At 43.4% G+C, this 15112-nt stretch overlaps 1 long non-coding RNA gene across 5 annotated transcripts in view; it reads right to left on the minus strand.

The window, feature by feature from the left end:
* LOC307185418 overlaps positions 1 to 15112 on the minus strand; it is a 1072281-nt gene that overhangs the window by 216174 nt on the left and 840995 nt on the right. For 2 of the 5 annotated variants that reach the window (XR_013828050.1, XR_013828051.1), the window contains exon 5: positions 518 to 551. The exons of 1 other annotated variant lie outside the window; for it this stretch is intronic. This is a non-coding gene — a long non-coding RNA (uncharacterized lncRNA). Of the gene's footprint in view, positions 1 to 517; positions 552 to 15112 lie in introns of those variants that run through there. 2 more of the 5 variants (XR_013828052.1, XR_013828053.1) reach the window with 2 other exon arrangements.

The raw sequence follows: 15112 nt of genomic DNA on the forward strand, positions 1-15112 counted from the left end.
CACAATGATGCACTTGGCCAAAAAGGCCGTATGCGTTTTTTCCTGAATATATTCAGGAAAAAACGCATACGCCCTTTTTGGCCAACCAAGCAAGCTTGCAAAGGAAATCTGCACTACAATGAAGTCTCACTTCCCCCCGGTCAAAAGGGCCATCTGAAAAAAGTGTAAAATCCAGAAAGGCAGGACAGGCCATGGAGAACTGGGAGCCTTGTTATGCTGATGGGCGGGATGTAAATTGCCAACAGACACTAGGGAGAAGTGTATGGTGTTTCCTGAAACATCGAAAAAACAAAGCAACAGAGCCTAGGGCACTTCCACTTATGGTCCTATAGCTTAGGAAAATTAAAATCAAAAAGACACAGCCACCCCAAAGTTTGGGACGCCTCTGTTTACAAGAACCTCGTTTACAGTACAAGTTCAACATCGCAGAAAATGAAAAATGCATAAAGAAGCTGTGGTATTTACTTACAAAGCAATATCACTCAGCAATGAAATCTATGTCATCAGGCCCTTAGCAGCACAATGAGTGGATTCAGGTATTATGATTCTACCTGAAATAAGTCACACAGAAAAAGAAACATCATAAGATATCACTAATACACGGAATGTAAACTTGGCTACACAGGAACTGAATTACAGAACAGAACAGGGTCTCAAATTTAGAAAACCAACTTATGCTTGCTTAAGGGTAAAGGTGAGTTGGGGTGCTGCATAAAACCAGAGATTGAAATGAGCACAGATAAAGTTCCTTAAGCCAAATATGGAATAGACAACAGCTACTCCTTGCTCAACGAAATGGACTCAACACCACATATTAAACGCCTAAGAATGTACCTGACTAGTAAGTATCTTAAAACCTATGGATTGCTATGTCTCCGAAAGAGAATCAAGCATGTGTACAGGGGCATAAACACAGCAGTGATAGGATTGGAGAGGTTCGGTGAGCAAATGAAGACCCTTTGAAGTCATATTGCATGGTACCCATTCCATGGGTTTCAACTACCCAGGTTTAAGGTATTCTTCCTTCAGCTAAAACATGCATGTGGAACCCAGAGTATGATCAACCATGTGATCGGGAGACGTGTTCAAATATGTCTCAGTTTTCGTACACTGGTACTCGGGTGCAACATTCCAGACGCTTTACTAACACTCTCCCCACTTGGAGAGTCAGCCCCTTTAACCTCCTGTTTGGCCCAGTTTGCAATTTCTGCGGAAGATGAACAGGAATAGCGAGAACCAATGAGAGACTAGCTGGAGGTGTCTGGACGGGCAAATTTAACTCTCATTTCCCACCAGGAAGAGGAATTAACCAAAGGCTCAGCGTGCCGTGCCAGAACCAGATTAGGGCCTGAAGCCATCCTGCGGTGTTGCGGCCAGGTCACAAGAAAGCGAGTTGAAGAAAGGAGCTCAGGGGCACTGTAATTCACAAACCTGCAGAGTTATAAATGACAGCTATCGTCCAAAAATAGACTGAAGTAAGGCTGCCAAGAGGACTTGAAAGCGGGGCAGAATTGCAGGAAACCGATTTCAGGAGGTAGACTGGAATTGCATTGAAAGCATAGGAAAAGAGGCAGAACGTCCACAATGATGCACTTGGCCAAAAAGGGCGTATGCGTTTTTTCCTGAATATATTCAGGAAAAAACGCATACGCCCTTTTTGGCCAACCAAGCAAGCTTGCAAAGGAAATCTGCACTACAATGAAGTCTCACTTCCCCCCGGTCCAAAGGGCTATCTGAAAAAAGTGTAAAATCCAGAAAGGCAGGACAGGCCATGGAGAACTGGGAGCCTTGTTATGCTGATGGGCGGGATGTAAATTGCCAACAACCACTCGGGAGAAGTGTATGGTGTTTCCTGAAACATCTAAAAAACAAAGCAACAGAACGTAGGGCACTTCCACTTATGGTCCTATAGCTTAGGGAAATTAAAATAAAAAAGACACAGCCACCCCAAAGTTTGGAACGGCTCTGTTTACAAGAACCTCTTTTACAGTACAAGTTCAACATCGCAGAAAGTGAAAAATGGATAAAGAAGTTGTGGTATTTACTTACAAAGCAATATCACTCAGCAATGAAATCTGTGTCATCAGGCCCTTAGCAGCACAATGAGTGGATTCAGGTATGATGATTCTAACTGAAATAAGTCACACAGAAAAAGAAACATCATAAGATATCAGTAATACACGGAATGGAAACTTGGCTACACAGGAACTGAATTACAGAACAGAACAGGGTCTCAAATTTAGAAAACCAACTTATGCTTGCTTAAGGGGAAAGGTGAGTTGGGGTGCTGCATAAAACCAGAGATTGAAATGACCACAGATAAAGTTCCTTAAGCCAAATATGGAATAGACAAGAGCTACTCCTTGCTCAACGAAATGGACTCAACACCCCATATTAAACGCCTAAGAATGTACCTGACTAGTAAGTATCTTAAAACCTATGATTTGCAATGTCTCCGAAAGAGAATCAAGCATGTGTACAGGGGCATAAACGCAGCAGTGATAGGATTGGAGAGGTTTGGTGAGCAAATGAAGGCCCTTTGAAGTCATATTGCATGGTACCCATTCCACGGGTTTCAACTACCCAGGTTTAAGGTATTCTTCCTTCAGCTAAAACATGCATGTGGAACCTAGAGTATGATCAACCATGTGATCGGGAGACGTGTTCAAATATGTCTCAGTTTTCCTCCACTGGTACTCGGGTGCAACATTCCAGACGCTTTACTAACACTCTCCCCACTTGGAGAGTCAGCGCCTTTAACCTCCTGTTTGGCCCAGTTTGCAATTTCTGTGGAAGATGAACAGGAATAGCGAGAACCAATGAGAGACTAGCTGGAGGTGTCTGGACGGGCAAATTTAACTCTCATTTCCCACCAGGAAGAGGAAATAACCAAAGGCTCAGCGTGCCGTGCCGGAACAAGATTAGGGCCTGAAGCCATCCTGCGGGTTTGAGGCCAGCTCACAAAAGAGCAACTTAAAAAATGGAGCTCAGGGTCACTGCAATTCACAAACCTGCAGAGTTATAAATGAAAACTAACGTCCAAAAATATGTTGAGGTAAGGCAAAGAAGAGGATCTGAATGCAAGACAGAATTGCAAGAAACAGATTTCAAGAGATAGATTGGACTCGTCTTTAACGCACATGAAAAGCGGCAGAATTTCGACAATGATGCAGTTGGCCCAAAAGGGCGTATGCGTTTTTTCCTGATTATATCCAGGAAAAAACGCATACGCACTTTATGGGCAACGAAGCAAGCAAGCAATGCAAATGTGCACAACAAAGAAGTCTCACTTCCCACCGGTCAAAAGGGCCATCCTAAAAAATTGTAAAAACCAGAAATGCAGGACAGGCCATGGAGAACAGGGAGCCTTTATACGCTGATGGGCAGTGTGTGAACTGCCGAGAGCCACTCTGGAGAAGTGTATGGTGGTTCCTAAATCATCTAAAAAACAGAGCTACAGAGCATAGGACTCTTCCAATCATGGGAGTATATCTAGGGAAGTCTAAAAATCAACAAGACACAAGCACACCACAGTTTAGGGCTACTCTGTTTACAAGAACCTCAACTTCAGTACACCTTAAATATCCCAGGAAAGAGAACAATGGATAAAGAAGATGTGGTACTTATGTACAATGGAATATCTCTTCACCATGAAATCAATGTAATAAGGCTAGTAGAAGGATAAAGAGTGGATTTAGGTCCGATAATACTACTTGAAATAAGTCAAACAGAAAAAGAAACATATCATAAGATATCACTTATAGAGGGAGGGTAAATATGGCTGCACAAGAAATGAATTACAGAACAGAACAGTGTCTCACATTTAGAAAACACACTTATGTCAGCTTAAGGGGAAAGGAGAGGTGGGGTGATGCATAAAACCAGAGTTTGAAATTAGCACAGATACCGTTCAATAAACCAAATAGGTATTAGACAAGATCTACACCTTGCTCAATGAACAGGCCTCAACACACCCTATACACCGCAGAGAAATATATCTGAGGAATAAGAATCTTAAAACCCATGTATTGATATATCTCCATAAGGGAATCAAGTGTGTGCAGAGCGGCACAAACACAGCAGTGAAAAGGAGCTAAACCCCATTATAGAAATAAATTTTAAAAACAAAACGCTGAAACAATGAAAGAGAGAAAAATTCTTACAAAATTCGCTCAGGGGCTGTGATGCAACCTGGATTGACCACATATAAACCCACAGCTGGATAAGACATAAGGCTGGACACTTGGGGCTGACAGGATTGGTGAGCTTTGGTGAGCAACTGCCGAAAGTTTAATGCAATACTTCATGCTACTCAGTCCAAGGGTCCCAACACTCCAGGTTGAAGGGAATCTTCCTACAGCTAAACCATGCTTGGGAAACCCAGCGACTGGTATACCATATGATCGGGAAAGGTTTCTAAAACGCACCTCATTTTTCCTCTCCTGGGGCTCCGGATCGACATTCCAGCCGCTTTACTAACAACATCCCCACATGGAGTCAATGCCTTTAAGTTCTGGTATCGCACAGTCTGCAGTTAGTGCAGAGGATGAATGGAAATAGGGGGAACCAGTGAGAAACTAGCTGTAGCGGTTTCAATGGGCACATGTCACTCTAATATCACATCAGTAAGAAGAATTAACCAAAGGCACAGCAAGGTGCCCCAGAAGAAAAATATGGCTCAAGGAATCCTGTGGATATGGGGCAAGACCAAAAAAATAAGAGCTAAAAAATGGAGCTAAGGGCCACTGCAATTCAAAAACATGCAGAGTTATAAAGGCCAACTATTTTTAAAAAATATATTGAGGTAAGGCTATGAAGAGGCATTGAAAGCAAGGCAGAATTGCAGGAAACCGATTTCAGGAGGTAGACTGGAATTGCATTGAAAGCATATGAAGAGAGTCAGAAACTCGACAATGATGCACTTGGCCAAAAGGGGCGTATGCATTTTTTCCTGAACATATTCAGGAAAAAACGCATACGCCCTTTTTGGCCAACCAAGCAAGCTTGCAAAGGAAATCTGCACTACAATGAAGTCTCACTTCCCCCCTGTCAAAAGGGCCATCTGAAAAAAGTGTAAAATCCAGAAAGGCAGGACAGGCCATGGAGAACTGGGAGCCTTGTTATGCTGAAGGGCGGGATGTAAATTGCCAACAGACACTTGGGAGAAGTGTATGGTGTTTCCTGAAACATCGAAAAAACAAAGCAACAGAGCCTAGGGCACTTCCACTTATGGTCCTATAGCTTAGGGAAATTAAAATCAAAAAGACACAGCCACCCCAAAGTTTGGAACGGCTCTGTTTACAAGAACCTCGTTTACAGTACAAGTTCAACATCGCAGAAAGTGAAAAATGGATAAAGAAGTTGTGGTATTCACTTACAAAGCAATATCACTCAGCAATGAAATCTGTGTCATCAGGCCCTTAGCAGCACAATGAGTGGATTCAGGTATGATGATTCTAACTGAAATAAGTCACACAGAAAAAGAAACATCATAAGATATCAGTAATACACGGAATGGAAACTTGGCTACACAGGAACTGAATTACAGAACAGAACAGGGTCTCAAATTTAGAAAACCAACTTATGCTTGCTTAAGGGGAAAGGGAGTTGGGGTGCTGCATAAAACCAGAGATTGAAATGAGCACAGATAAAGTTCCTTAAGCCAAATATGGAATAGACAAGAGCTACTCCTTGCTCAACGAAATGGACTCAACACCCCATATTAAACGCCTAAGAATGTACCTGACTAGTAAGTATCTTAAAACCTATGGATTGCTATGTCTCCGAAAGAGAATCAAGCATGTGTACAGGGGCATAAACGCAGCAGTGATAGCATTGGAGAGGTTCGGTGAGCAAATGAAGACCCTTTGAAGTCATATTGCATGGTACCCATTACATGGGTCTCAACTCTCCAGGTTTAAGGTATTCTTCCTTCAGCTAAAACATGCATGTGGAACCCAGAGTATGATCAACCGTGTGAACGGGAGACGTGTTCAAATATGTCTCAGTTTTCGTACCCTGGTACTCGGGTGCAACATTCCAGACGCTTTACTAACACTCTCCCCACTTGGAGAGTCAGCGCCTTTAACCTCCTGTTTGGCCCTGTTTGCAATTTCCGCGGAAGATGAACAGGAATAGCGAGAACCAATGAGAGACTAGCTGGAGGTGTCTGGACGGGCAAATTTAACTCTCATTTCCCACCAGGAAGAGGAAATAACCAAAGGCTCAGCGTACCGTGCCGGAACCAGATTAGGGCCTGAAGCCATCCAGCGGTGTTGCGGCCAGCTCACAAGAAAGCGAGTTGAAGAAAGGAGCTCAGGGGCACTGTAATTCACAAACCTGCAGAGTTATAAATGACAGCTATCGTCCAAAAATAAACTGAAGTAAGGCTGCCAAGAGGACTTGAAAGCGGGGAAGAATTGCAAGAAACCGATTTCAGGAGGTAGACTGGAATTGCATTGAAAGCATAGGAAAAGAGACAGAACGTCCACAATGACGCACTTGGCCAAAAAGGGCGTATGCGTTTATTCCTGAATATATTCAGGAAAAAACGCATACGCCCTTTTTGGCCAACCAAGCAAACTTGCAAAGGAAATCTGCACTACAATGAAGTCTCACTTCCCCCCGGTCAAAAGGGCCATCTGAAAAAAGTGTAAAATCCAGAAAGGCAGGAGAGGCCATGGAGAACTGGGAGCCTTGTTATGCTGATGGGCGGGATGTAAATTGCCAACAGACACTCGGCAGAAGTGTATGGTGTTTCCTGAAACATCTAAAAAACAAAGCAACAGAGCCTAGGGCACTTCCACTTATGGTCTATAGCTTAGGGAAATTAAAATCAAAAACACACAGCCACCCCAAAGATTGGGACGCCTCTGTTTACAAGAGCCACGTTTACCGTACAAGTTCAATATCAAAGAAAGTGAAAAATGGATAAAGAACTTGTGGTACTTACGTACAATGCAGTATCACTCAGCAATGAAATCTATGTCATCAGGCCCTTAGCAGCACAATGAGTGGATTCAGGTATGATGATTCTAACTGAAATAAGTCACACAGAAAAAGAAACATCATAAGATATCAGTAATACACGGAATGGAAACTTGGCTACACAGGAACTGAATTCCAAAACAGAACAGGGTCTCAAATTTAGAAAACCAACTTATGCTTGCTTAAGGGTAAAGGTGAGTTGGGGTGCTGCATAAAACCAGAGATTGAAATGAGCACAGATAAAGTTCCTTAAGCCAAATATGGTATAGACAAGAGCTACTCCTTGCTCAACGAAATGGACTCAACACCGCATATTAAACGCCTAAAATGTACCTGACTTGTAAGTATCTTAAAACCTATGGATTGCTATGTCTCCGAAAGAGAATCAAGCATGTGTACAGGGGCATAAACGCAGCAGTGATAGGATTGGAGAGGTTCGGTGAGCAAATGAAGACCCTTTGAAGTCATATTGCATGGTACCCATTCCACGGGTTTCAACTACCCAGGTTTAAGGTATTCTTCCTTCAGCTAAAACATGCATGTGGAACCCAGAGTATGATCAACCGTGTGATCGGGAGACGTGTTCAAATATGTCTCAGTTTTCGTACCCTGGTACTCGGGTGCAACATTCCTGACGCTTTACTAACACTCTCCCGACTTGGAGAGTCAGTCCCTTTAACCTCCTGTTTGGCCCAGTTTGCAATTTCTGCGGAAGATGAACAGGAATAGCGAGAACCAATGAGAGACTAGCTGGAGGTGTCTGGACGGGCAAATTTAACTCTCATTTCCCACCAGGAAGAGGAATTAACCAAAGGCTCAGCGTGCCGTGCCAGAACCAGAGTAGGGCCTGAAGCCATCCTGCGGTGTTGCGGCCAGGTCACAAGAAAGCGAGTTGAAGAAAGGAGCTCAGGGGCACTGTAATTCACAATCCTGCAGAGTTATAAATGACAGCTATCGTCCAAAAATAGACTGAAGTAAGGCTGCCAAGAGGACTTGAAAGCGGGGCAGAATTGAGGGAAACCGATTTCAGGAGGTAGACTGGAATTGCATTGAAAGCATAGGAAAAGAGGCAGAACGTCCACAATGATGCACTTGGCCAAAAAGGGCGTATGCGTTTTTTCCTGAATATATTCAGGAAAAAACGCATACGCCCTTTTTGGCCAACCAAGCAAGCTTGCAAAGGAAATCTGCACTACAATGAAGTCTCACTTCCCCCCGGTCAAAAGGGCCATCTGAAAAAAGTGTAAAATCCAGAAAGGCAGGACTGGCCATGGAGAACTGGGAGCCTTGTTATGCTGATGGGCGGGATGTAAATTGCCAACAACCACTCGGGGGAAGTGTATGGTGTTTCCTGAAACATCTAGAAAACAAAGCAACAGAGCCTAGGGCACTTCCACTTATGGTCCTATAGCTTAGGGAAATTAAAATCAAAAAGACACAGCCACCCCAAAGTTTGGAAAGGCTCTGTTTACAAGAACCTCGTTTACAGTACAAGTTCAACATCGCAGAAAGTGAAAAATGGATAAAGAACTTGTGGTATTTACTTACGAAGCAATATCACTCAGCAATGAAATCTATGTCATCAGGCCCTTAGCAGCACAATGAGTGGATTCAGGTACGATGATTCTAACTGAAATAAGTCACACAGAAAAAGAAACATCATAAGATATCAGTAATACACGGAATGTAAACTTGGCTACACAGGAACTGAATTACAGAACAGAACAGGGTCTCAAATTTAGAAAACCAACTTATGCTTGCTTAAGGGGAAAGGTGAGTTGGGGTGCTGCATAAAACCAGAGATTGAAATGAGCACAGATAAAGTTCCTTAAGCCAAATATGGAATAGACAAGAGCTACTCCTTGCTCAACGAAATGGACTCAACACCCCATATTAAACGCCTAAGAATGTACCTGACTAGTAAGTATCTTAAAACCTATGGATTGCTATGTCTCCGAAAGAGAATCAAGCATGTGTACAGGGTCATAAACGCAGCAGTGATAGCATTGGAGAGGTTCGGTGAGCAAATGAAGACCCTTTGAAGTCATATTGCATGGTACCTATTACATGGGTCTCAACTCTCCAGGTTGAAGGTATTCTTCCTTCAGCTAAAACATGCATGTGGAACCCAGAGTATGATCAACCGTGTGAACGGGAGACGTGTTCAAATATGTCTCAGTTTTCCTCCCCTGGTACTCGGGTGCAACATTCCAGACGCTTTACTAACACTCTCCCCACTTGGAGAGTCAGCGCCTTTAACCTCCTGTTTGGCCCTGTTTGCAATTTCCGCGGAAGATGAACAGGAATAGCGAGAACCAATGAGAGACTAGCTGGAGGTGTCTGGACGGGCAAATTTAACTCTCATTTCCCACCAGGAAGAGGAAATAACCAAAGGCTCAGCGTGCCGTGCCAGAACCAGATTAGGGCCTGAAGCCATCCTGCGGTGTTGCGGCCAGCTCACAAGAAAGCGAGTTGAAGAAAGGAGCTCAGGGGCACTGTAATTCACAAACCTGCAGAGTTATAAATGACAGCTATCGTCCAAAAATAAACTGAAGTAAGGCTGCCAAGAGGGCTTGAAAGTGGGGAAGAATTGCAAGAAACCGATTTCAGGAGGTAGACTGGAATTGCATTGAAAGCATAGGAAAAGAGACAGAACGTCCATAATGATGCACTTGGCCAAAAAGGGCGTATGCGTTTATTCCTGAATATATTCAGGAAAAAACGCATACGCCCTTTTTGGCCAACCAAGCAAACTTGCAAAGGAAATCTGCACTACAATGAAGTCTCACTTCCCCCCGGTCAAAAGGGCCATCTGAAAAAAGTGTAAAATCCAGAAAGGCAGGAGAGGCCATGGTGAACTGGGAGCCTTGTTATGCTGATGGGCGGGATGTAAATTGCCAACAGACACTCGGGAGAAGTGTATGGTGTTTCCTGAAACATCTAAAAAACAAAGCAACAGAGCCTAGGGCACTTCCACTTATGGTCTATAGCTTAGGGAAATTAAAATCAAAAACACACAGCCACCCCAAAGATTGGGACGCCTCTGTTTACAAGAGCCTGGTTTACCGTACAAGTTCAATATCACAGAAAGTGAAAAATGGATAAAGAACTTGTGGTACTTACGTACAATGCAGTATCACTCAGCAATGAAATCTATGTCATCAGGCCCGTAGCAGCACAATGAGTGGATTCAGGTATGATGATTCTAACTGAAATAAGTCACACAGAAAAAGAAACATCATAAGATATCAGTAATACACGGAATGGAAACTTGGCTACACAGGAACTGCATTCCAAAACAGAACAGGGTCTCAAATTTAGAAAACCAACTTATGCTTGCTTAAGGGGAAAGGTGAGTTGGGGTGCTGCATAAAACCAGAGATTGAAATGAGCACAGATAAAGTTCCTTAAGCCAAATATGGAATAGACAAGAGCTACTCCTTGCTCAACGAAATGGACTCAACACCCCATATTAAACGCCTAAGAATGTACCTGACTAGTAAGTATCTTAAAACCTATGGATTGCTATGTCTCCGAAAGAGAATCAAGCATGTGTACAGGGGCATAAACGCAGCAGTGATAGGATTGGAGAGGTTCGGTGAGCAAATGAAGACCCTTTGAAGTCATATTGCATGGTACCCATTCCACGGGTTTCAACTACCCAGGTTTAAGGTATTCTTCCTTCAGCTAAAACATGCATGTGGAACCTAGAGTATGATCAACCGTGTGATCGGGAGACGTGTTCAAATATGTCTCAGTTTTCGTACCCTGGTACTCGGGTGCAACATTCCAGACGCTTTACTAACACTCTCCCGACTTGGACAGTCAGTCCCTTTAACCTCCTGTTTGGCCCAGTTTGCAATTTCTGCGGAAGTTGAACAGGAATAGCGAGAACCAATGAGACACTAGCTGGAGGTGTCTGGACGGGCAAATTTAACTCTCATTTCCCACCAGGAAGAGGAATTAACCAAAGGCTCAGCGTGCCGTGCCAGAACCAGATTAGGGCCTGAAGCCATCCTGCGGTGTTGCGGCCAGCTCACAAGAAAGCGAGTTGAAGAAAGGAGCTCTGGGGCACTGTAATTCACAAACCTGCAGAGTTATAAATGACAGCTATCGTCCAAAAGTATACTGAAGTAAGGCTGCCAAGAGGACTTGATAGCGGGGCAGAATTGCAGGAAACCGCTTTCAGGAGGTAGACTGAAATTGCATTGAAAGCATAGGAAAAGAGGCAGAACGTCCACAATGATGCACTTGGCCAAAAAGGGCGTATGCGTTTTTTCCTGAATATATTCAGGAAAAAACGCATACGCCCTTTTTGGCCAACCAAGCAAACTTGCAAAGGAAATCTGCACTACAATGAAGTCTCACTTCCCCCGGTCAAAAGGGCCATCTGAAAAAAGTGTAAAATCCAGAAAGGGAGGACAGGCCATGGAGAACTGGGAGCCTTGTTATGCTGATGGGCAGGATGTAAATTGCCAACAACCACTGGGGAGAAGTGTATGGTGTTTCCTGAAACATCTAAAAAACAAAGCAACAGAGCCTAGGGCACTTCCACTTATGGTCCTATAGCTTAGGGAAATTATAATCAAAAACACACAGCCACCCCAAAGTTTGGGACGCCTCTGTTTACAAGAACCTCGTTTACCGTACAAGTTCAATATCACAGAAAGTGAAAAATGGATAAAGAAGTTGTGGTATTTACTTACAAAGCAATATCACTCAGCAATGAAATCTGTGTCATCAGGCCCTTAGCAGCACAATGAGTGGATTCAGGTATGATGATTCTAACTGAAATAAGTCACACAGAAAAAGAAACATCATAAGATATCAGTAATACACGGAATGGAAACTTGGCTACACAGGAACTGAATTAGAGAACAGAACAGGGTCTCAAATTTAGAAAACCAACTTATGCTTGCTTAAGGGGAAAGGTGAGTTGGGGTGCTGCATAAAACCAGAGATTGAAATGAGCACAGATAAAGTTCCTTAAGCCAAATATGGAATAGACAAGAGCTACTCCTTGCTCAACGAAATGGACTCAACACCGCATATTAAACGCCTAAGAATGTACCTGACTTGTAAGTATCTTAAAACCTATGGATTGCTATGTCTCCGAAAGAGAATCAAGCATGTGTACAGGGGCATAAACGCAGCAGTGATAGGATTGGAGAGGTTCGGTGAGCAAATGAAGACCCTTTGAAGTCATATTGCATGGTACCCATTCCACGGGTTTCAACTACCCAGGTTTAAGGTATTCTTCCTTCTGCTAAAACATGCATGTGGAACCCAGAGTATGATCAACCATGTGATCGGGAGACGTGTTCAAATATGTCTCAGTTTTCGTACCCTGGTACTCGGGTGCAACATTCCAGACGCTTTACTAACACTCTCCCGACTTGGAGAGTCAGTCCCTTTTACCTCCTGTTTGGCCCAGTTTGCAATTTCTGCGGAAGATGAACAGGATTAGCGAGAACCAATGAGAGACTAGCTGGAGGTGTCTGGACGGGCAAATTTTACTCTCATTTCCCACCAGGAAGAGGAAATAACCAAAGGCTCAGTGTGCCGTGCCAGAACCAGATTAGGGCCTGAAGCCATCCTGCGGTGTTGCGGCCAGCTCAAAAGAAAGCGAGTTGTAGAAAGGAGCTCAGGGGCACTGTAATTCACAAACCTGCAGAGTTATAAATGACAGCTATCGTCCAAAAATAGACTGAAGTAAGGCTGCCAAGAGGACTTGAAAGCGGGGCAGAATTGCAGGAAACCGATTTCAGGAGGTAGACTGGAATTGCATTGAAAGCATAGGACAAGAGGCAGAACGTCCACAATGATGCACTTGGCCAAAAAGGGCGTATGCGTTTTTTCCTGAATATATTCAGGAAAAAACGCATACGCACTTTTTGGCCAACCAAGCAAGCTTGCAAAGGAAATCTGCACTACAATGAAGTCTCACTTCTCCCCGGTCAAAAGGGCCATCTGAAAAAAGTGTAAAATCCAGAAAGGCAGGACAGGCCATGGAGAACTGGGAGCCTTGTTATGCTGATGGGCGGGATGTAAATTGCCAACAGACACTTGGGAGAAGTGTATGGTGTTTCCTGAAACATCTAAAAAACAAAGCAACAGAGCCTAGGGCACTTCCACTTATGGTCCTATAGCTTAGGGAAATTAAAATCAAAAAGACACAGCCACCCTAAAGTTTGGGACACCTCTGTTTACAAGAACCTCGTTTACAGTACAAGTTCAACATCGCAGAAAGTGAAAAATGGATAAAGAACTTGTGGTATTTACTTACAATGTAGTATCACTCAGCAATGAAATCTATGTCATCAGGCCCGTAGCAGCATAATGAGTGGATTCAGGTACGATGATTCTAACTGAAATAAGTCACACAGAAAAAGAAACATCATAAGATATCACTAATACACGGAATGTAAACTTGGCTACACAGGAACTGCATTCCAAAACAGAACAGGGTCTCAAATTTAGAAAACCAACTTATGCTTGCTTAAGGGGAAAGGTGAGTTGGGGTGCTGCATAAAACCAGAGATTGAAATGAGCACAGATAAAGTTCCTTAAGTCAAATATGGAATAGACAAGAGCTACTCCTTGCTCAACGAAATGGACTCAACACCGCATATTAAACGCCTAAGAATGTACCTGACTAGTAAGTATCGTAAAACCTATGGATTGCTATGTCTCCAAAAGAGAATCAAGCGTGTGTACAGGGGCATAAACGCAGCAGTGATAGGATTGGAGAGGTTCGGTGAGCAAATGAAGACCCTTTGAAGTCATATTGCATGGTACCCATTACACGGGTCTCAACTCTCCAGGTTTAAGGTATTCTTCCTTCAGCTAAAACATGCATGTGGAACCCAAGTATGATCAACCATGTGAACGGGAGACGTGTTCAAATATGTCTCAGTTTTCCTCCCCTGGTACTCGGGTGCAACATTCCAGACGCTTTACTAACACTCTCCCCACTTGGAGAGTCAGCGCCTTTAACCTCCTGTATGGCTCAGTTTGCAATTTCTGCGGAAGATGAACAGGAATAGCGAGAACCAATGAGAGGCTAGCTGGACGTGTCTGGACGGGCAAATTTAACTCTCATTTTCCACCAGGAAGAGGAAATAACCAAAGGCTCAGCGTGGGGTGCCGGAACCAGATTAGGACCTGAAGCCATCCTGCGGTGTTGCGGCCAGCTCAAAAGAAAGCGAGTTGAAGAAAGGAGTTCAGGGGCACTGTAATTCACAAACATGCAGAGTTATAAATGACAGCTATCGTCCAAAAATAGACTGAAGTAAGGCTGCCAAGAGGACTTGAAAGCGGGGCAGAATTGCAGGAAACCGATTTCAGGAGGTAGACTGGAATTGCATTGAAAGCATAGGAAAAGAGGCAGAACATCCACAATGATGCACTTGGCCAAAAAGGGCGTATGCGTTTTTTCCTGAATATATTCAGTAAAAAACGTATACGCACTTTTTGGCCAACCAAGCAAGCTTGCAAAGGAAATCTGCACTACAATGAAGTCTCACTTCCCCCCGGTCAAAAGGGCCATCTGAAAAAAGTGTAAAATCCAGAAAGGCAACAGGCCATTGAGAACTGGGAGCCTTGTTATGCTGATGGGCGGGATGTAAATTGCCAACAACCACTGGGGAGAAGTGTATGGTGTTTCCTGAAACATCTAAAAAACAAAGCAACAGAGCCTAGGGCACTTCCACTTATGGTCCTATAGCTTAGGGAATTTAAAATCAAAAAGACACAGCCACCCCAAAGTTTCGAACTGCTCTGTTTACAAGAACCTCGTTTACAGTACAAGTTCAACATCGCAGAAAGTGAAAAATGGATAAAGAAGTTGTGGTATTTACTTACAAAGCAATATCACTCAGCAATGAAATCTGTGTCATCAGGCCCTTAGCAGCACAATGAGTGGATTCAGGTATGATGATTCTAACTGAAATAAGTCACACAGAAAAAGAAACATCATAAGATATCAGTAATACACGGAATGGAAACTTGGCTACACAGGAACTGAATTACAGAACAGAACAGGGTCTCAAATTTAGAAAACCAACTTATGCTTGCTTAAGGGTAAAGGTGAGTTGGGGTGCTGCATAAAACCAGAGATTGAAAT

The sequence above is a fragment of the Stenella coeruleoalba genome, assembly GCF_951394435.1.
Source record: "Stenella coeruleoalba genome assembly, chromosome: 4".
Classification (NCBI taxonomy): domain Eukaryota; kingdom Metazoa; phylum Chordata; class Mammalia; order Artiodactyla; family Delphinidae; genus Stenella; species Stenella coeruleoalba.